Source organism: Miniopterus schreibersii, assembly GCF_964146895.1.
Source record: "Miniopterus schreibersii genome assembly, chromosome: 5".
NCBI classification, from domain to species: Eukaryota; Metazoa; Chordata; class Mammalia; order Chiroptera; family Miniopteridae; genus Miniopterus; species Miniopterus schreibersii.
Window position 1 is genome coordinate 10,917,911 of NC_138106.1, and position 7,243 is coordinate 10,925,153.

The following is a 7,243-nucleotide window of genomic DNA, read 5'->3' on the forward strand; positions in this document are numbered from 1 at the left end:
CAAAAAAATCCCAGAAAGATCACAGGGGAAATTAATTAATTAAAAGAATTCTTCCACCCCTAGCCGGTTTGGCTCAGTGGTTAGAATGTCAGTCTGCAGACTGAAAGGTCCTGGGTTCAATTCCAGCCAAGGGCATGTACCTTGGTTGCAGGATCACCCAGGTCTGGGCTCGTGTGGGAGGCAACCAATCTATGTCTGTCTGTCTGTCTGTCTGACTGTCTCTCTGTCTCTCTCTCCCCCTTCCACTATCTCTGAAAAGCATTGGAAAAAATATACTCAGGTGAGAATTTAAATGAATAAATAAATAAGTAAATAAGAAAATTCTTCCACATATACCCAACAGACAAACTGGCAGGCCTCTTACCATCAGCAGGAAACCCAAATTTGAAAAGCAAGATTGAATTTGCTTCCCAAGGACCACGGATCTTTACCGATCTCCTTCAGGGAATGGGAATCATTTCCTCTCTCTCTTTTTTCCATTCTTCATTTCACCCTGTGATTGTCACTGTCCCACTCGGGGATTTTTCTGCCTGCCTCCTTCTCGAGATGGTTACTTCATAGATACTTTCTAGGAACCAACTGTCTTCCTCACCACCTAGTCAAGGAATCCCATTTGCAGCCAAGTCCAGGCCAAGGTCACGAAAACCTAGGTCCCCTCTGTGCCTTTAGAACCCACTTCATTGTTTCAGTGCCTGTATTTGAATTCCCTGTGAGCGCTTTGAGAGACTGACCCCCGTTTCTCCATCTCAGACCTGAGTGCCCCTCTCTGGGCCCATGGCCCTCACCCTGAAGCTGTCGGTGGCGGCAAGGGGCGGCCCCATCCTGCATGTCTCCAGCAGGATTCCAAATCCACGCTGTCCTCCAGGCTCGTCATTATTGCTAGTTCATAGATTTAAAACGGAAACAATTCTAAGTGGATGTGTTTTCATTCTGGCTTTAGTGTCAGCGACATCTCACAGTATTGAGCTGAATATCCTTCCACTTTGCAAAAGCCTTGTCTTCACTGAGGGCATCCAGTACCTTGCTATGGAAAACTGAATTTTAAACAGGTTAGGTTACCTACTTTGAGGCAGAAAAACAACAAATAGTCATTTTTTTAAAGTGAGGTAAATTGCAACTTATAACCTTAATTAGAAAAACCGCCTCTCACGCCAAGTGTGACAACTGGAGGCGGTCTGAAAGGAGATTCTCCTTGAAAATCGTGGTCCGGTGGAGGCAGGTTTCGTAACAGAAAACATTTGTGTAACCTCAGCTCCAGCACGTTCGCTTGTGAACATCACACTATGCTCGGTGGGGAGTGTTAATGGACACATCTGTTTGCCTCCCTGCACAGCTGAAAACAGATGTTTTCCCATTTCAGAAAAACACCCAGTAAATGCTTGTTGAACGGGTTTAATTACTAAGTGCCTCCACCTTGCCATGTAAACTAACGCGGAAACATACAGGAATCCTTAGAAAGCTGCTAAAATGCAAGGACATATTATTTACTTTGGAACCATAAAGTGCCCAGGTATTTTTATTCCAACTTCTGTTAATTTTCAGGCACTCGGAACCGTTACCACTTCTTTTAATAAACAATATTGCCCAGACTTGCTCAGTTATCTGTCCTGAGGTCCTGCAGGGAGAGAGACAGTCCACCATTGCCACAAATGTAGCCTGAAGAGGCCTGTGGACTGCCTGGCAGAAGCAAGACGAGAGGCCGTGTCGGCTGCCTCCACGCCCCACCGGCTCAGAGCAGGGGGTTACCTGCTGTGTCACTGCAAAGAGCAGCAACACCAGCAGCTTCCAGACTCGCCGTAGACGTGTTAGGTGACTCGTATAGGACCAGATAAACGCATACACTCAGCCACTCTGATCCTAAGGATTGAATTCAGGTGTTTTGCCTTGTTCCCACCCCTATTTTAGCTGCATCCCCCCAAATATATGCTGCTTCTTGATTCAGCCATGTTATTAGATGTATATTTTCTTCGCTCTCTTGCTTTAGGCCAGATGTTTAAGATACCTTTGCCATAGTGACATCAACTGGAAAAAGTTGGAACTGGAACCTCTAAGCGTCAGAGACCCCCAAACTCGTGTTTTTCCACATTGCTTGCAAGTACTACTCAGATAACCCTTGTATAAGTCCCACAAAGATAATCCCAGCTGCATTTGAAAAAGGACTTTTCAAAATTCAAATATAAATAATAAAAAATAATTTTTTATTATAAAAATACCCATGAGAGATAACTAGTCCATATTTTTTGACTCGTATTTGGAAAACATACTGGCAATAATGACCCGAGTGATTCTTCAGGTGGCTTTTGCATTTTTAAAAAATAGATTCCAAAATAAATTTGTTATAAAATGAATAGTCAATTCATACCTACTACTTTTGGATAAACTTTATTGGAATAGTCATTCATTTATTAGGCAAATGTATATTTTAAAATCAGATACGTAAGGCATCAACAATGCCAGAGGGCTACAAATATGCATGAATCATGGATGTTTTCTGTCTCCTGGGGATTTACAATACTACTGGATAAACTGTTTACAATACAATTGGATAAAACTTATGAAATATAGGCTGTGTTAACGGCTATAAAAGAATGCAACAAGAATTTAAAGGAAGAGAATCAGTTGGCAGTTTAGTTGGAATTTGAGGAATAGGTAAGATTTTTAAGGATAATGCAAAAAAGCAATACTTTATTGTTTTTTATTCCTTTAAGTAATCCTAAGCTTTATTCTGGACCTCGGCTTGCCTTTCAAGCTTTGCTAGGTGGGACCTCGGCAGCCTTTAGTCTTCTTTGAACACAGTGTGTCGTGAATGATGAGATTTTTCTCTGCCTGGTAGAAGCTCCGAGCTTTGTTCCCGTGCTCCTGGCAGGTGGTTCCTTCTTGTCTTGGGTAGTGTCCCCACATGCGTGTAGAGACCGGTACTCTGCTGAAGACTCCCAGGGAAGCCCCTGCAGGTCCCTCAAACTCTCTCTGCACAGCCCTCTTCTCTGTGACTGCTCTGCACACTCTGTCTTGACTCCCCATCTCTCCCTAAGTTCCCTCGCCCTGTGCCACATGCTGGAATCTCAGTCCACGCAGTAGGCTGGGGACATCGCAGGGCTTCCCTCCTTTGCTTCCCCCTCTTAGGGTCTCAGGCCTGTACTACCTGATGTCTAATGTCTGAAAAAAATGTTCTTTTTTTTTTTTTACATTTGTTTAAGGAGGGAAAATCAATCCAGTCTCTGTCTTAGTGTGTTCAGGCTGCCTTAGCAAAATACCAATGACTACTGGATAAACTATTTACAAACAACAGGTATTTATTATTGTTTTTTAAAAAATACTTTGTAAGATATATGTATTGCAAGTATTTTTTTTTCCAATCCGTGCTTTGACTTTTTAAAAGTGTTTTAAAAAACAAAGGTTTTAAAAAATGTTGTAGTCTCTTTTACTGGGTTGTCTTATCTAAAAAAATATTTGCCTACCCCAAAGTCATGAATATGTTTTATTTCTGTAAGTTTTAGAGTTTTTCCTTTTATTTTTAGGTTGATGATTCTTTAAAAAAAAAAAAAATCTTTATTGATTTCAGAGAGAAGAAGGAAGAGGGAGAAATATCAATGATGAGTCGTTGATCGGCTGCCTCCTGCACGCCCCGGACTGGGATGGAGCCCGCAACCCGGGCATGTGCCCTGACGAACCGCGATCTCCTGGATCCTAGGTCGATGCTCAACTGCTGAGCCACGCCGGACCGGGCAATGATCCATTTTTTGGCCCATCTAACCTTTATGTGTGATATGAAGTAAGGATTGAGGTTCATTTTTTTCCATAAATATATCCAGTTCTAACATTTATTAAAGATTATCTTTTTCCTATTGAATTGTCTTGGCACCTATCAAAAATCAGTAAGCCATATAAGTGTGAGTCTACTTCTGGTCTCTTCATTGGTCCATTTCTATCTTTATCTCAGTATCACAGCTTGATTACTTCAGCTTTAAATAGCAAAGCTTTATATAGTGTAAGTCCTCTAATTTTTTTTCCAAATTGTTTTGGCTATTCTGGGTCATTTGCATTTACACATAAATTTTACACTTAAATTTTGTTTACAAAAAAGACTGCCAGAATTTTTACTTGAATTGCATTATTTATACATCAATTTAAGGATAATTAGCATGTATAAAAGTGAGTCTTCCGATTCACATTTATGGTCTATCTCCATCCACTTCATTTCTTACCAATTTCTGTAGTTTTCATTCCACAAGTCTTGCATAAATTTGTTATATTTGTCCATAATTATTTCATGTTTTCTAATTCTATAAATGGCAGCTTTTAAATTTCAATTGCCAATTATATGTTGCTAGCATGTAGAAATAAAACTGAGTTGTGTATATTGACCTTATATCTTAATTCTAGTTTATTTTTTTTAGGATTTTCAACATGTTTGATTATGTCTTCTACAAAGAGTTTAATTTCTTACAGTATGTATACTTTTCCTCTTTCTTGCCTTATTCCATAGGTTGGACCTGAATTTAGTACAGTATTAAATAGAAATAATGACAGCATTTGCCTTCCCCAAACCTTAGGAGAAAAACAAATCATTATGTATGATGGTAGCTGTAGGTTTTTCAGATACTCTGTCAGAAACCACAGAAATTGGTTAAGGAAGTTCCCTTCTAATTCTGGTTTGCTCGGTTTTTATTATAGATACTGAATTTTATTGTACACATTTTCGGCACCTATTGAGATGACCATGTCCCCCACCCCGTGTTCTGTTCATTTGGTGAATTACACTGATTTTTTTAAAACTCTGGTAATTCTATTTAAAAACAATTTTGATTGTGGTAAAATACACATAAAATTACCATTTTAACCATGCTTGAGTGTACTATTCAGTATCGTTGTGTATTTATTGTTGTGCATCCAAGCTCCACAAAGTTTTCATCTTGCATAATTCAAACTCTGTATCCATTAAACTCCCCATTTCCTCCTCCCCCTTTTAATTCATTTTTTTGTTTTATGAAAATTTCAGTCTGTGACCAACTGGAAACAAAAAGGCCCTTTATCTCAGAAAGTTTTAAAAGTGATGTTCTAAGTCAGTTTACTAATAAAAAGAAAGCATTTTTAACATGTACTTAGTTTGCAGATCAACCTTTAAAGTTCTACTTAAAAAAAAATCAGTGTCTGGTTGAGAACAAATACATATCACTAGTTTCCTAACTGATGATTTTCATCACTCCAAACCAGGTGAAATTAATTATTTTTAAAGCAATTTATTTCACTCAAACTGTAATTTCTTTAACTCCATTAAAGTCTAACTCCTGCTTGACCATAAACAAAAGCACAAGTCATTCTCCTGTCCCCTTTGATCCCTCTACAGTTCAGTCCTGGCTGAAGCATCCTGTTGCTACTCAGCCAACATGGACAAGTAATTTTTTTTTAATTAAAAAAAAAAAAAAAGTTTTTACTAGGAATTTCTAGTTTTGCTTTTTGACAAGTACTCAGTCTTAGCATTTCTTCTGTTATTATACAATGGTTTGGCTTTGTGGATGGGATTTCTTTTTTTTAAAGTCTAAACTCAACCACTCAATTTTAGTTCATGAAACACGTTCTTCACAAACTGATAGTTTTCAAGTATGTGGAAATAAAATATACGCATCAAATGTGGACTGTCATATCTTCATCCAACCAACTATCCCTGGAATTTGAGACCGCTTGCAGGAATAAAACTCCAAACACAGAAACATACTGTATAATAGTTTTATTTTTCTCATTTTACTATTTTTACATTTTATGCACAAATATTTTTATCTGAGTAAAAATAGAAAATAACTGTTTTATGTAAAATTACAAAAAAAATAAAAACCACAAAGAAATACATAATTGTTATTATGACAGTATAAGTGTCTTTATTTAAACAGTAAAAATGTATGCAAAAACCCTCCTCCCTTTACAAAAAAGTGAGTTTTTTTCTGGCAGCAAGTGAATTATCACTGAATATCAATATTTTTACACCCTCTAGATATGAAGACATTAAGTTAGTTATAGGTTGTTTTGCAATTATGAATTTAAAAACATTTTTGTGCTATTTCAAAGATACACTAGTTCTTTTTAAAAGGCAGTAGCATAAAATGATGAATATGGAAAATAGCAGACCTCACCATAAATATCTGGAGGTACAACTCTTTAAAGAAATATCACCCAAGTTTCACCATTAGTCGGGGAGAAAACCCACTCAACTATCTTTCCTAATTAACTGACACTGCCTGATTCGGAATGAGTCTGATGAGGTGATGCCTGTGACGATCAACCACATGGAGCAAGTCTGCCTAATTGGGTTTTCTGATGCCAACACAAACCGCCAAACTTTAGGCTCGCTCGATGCCCAGGAAAGTGGCTCAGTGAGAACCTCATGTGGAAAACAAGTTTTAAACAAAAAGTGAACATTTCATTATTCTTGTACTTAAGGTACAAAAGATGGCCAATAATTTTATCTTTCTTCCTTCAAATATACTACAAATTCTCCTATGGAAAATTCATACATAAAAAACAGCAAAGAACAAATAGCGTGAATTATATTTTCTTTCATAATCTTTCAAAAAAAAAGACACCTGACTTTCTGATAGCTGTAACCTCAGTAAGGACAATGAGAATAGTTTATGTAAGCTGAGACCGAATAACGGAGGTTTCCTGAATCAACTGGGGCAATCAGCCTCATTGCTTTACCTATGCTGAGGTGCATAAAATAGGAGGCAAAGACAACAGAAAAGCACTTGATCATGTACGGAAACTGCATATGTTCCAATTATAATGAGAAATAAAAACTGCTGAAGAAAAGGGAGAATTTTTTTAAAGCAGCTGAGAAATGCTTAGAGGAGAAAAAGAAATAATAGTTTGATATTAAGGAGCTAGAAGAAATGTGGGCGTTTCTTGCCTTAAAAACATATATACCTATAATTGAGGCATAAAGGAAGTCTGCCGTCCTGGCTCAAATGTTAACATACTGTCACTTCAAAAACATTTCAAAAATCAAATATTTTAAGTTCTTGAAAATATAGCAGAACAGTATAGTTTATTATTTAAAACTCTAAGTGACTTGTTAACAACCCAGGCCATAGAGGATGGTGCGAAACCTTTTTAGCTCTTTGTTATTTGCTTCTGTATATTATTTCACATTGCTAGTCTACTCAGATATTCTTGCAATCACGGCACTCAATATATACTAATAATGTGTCAGTCTATTTTGTGTGTGTTTATAAAAATGGTAACAGTGGGA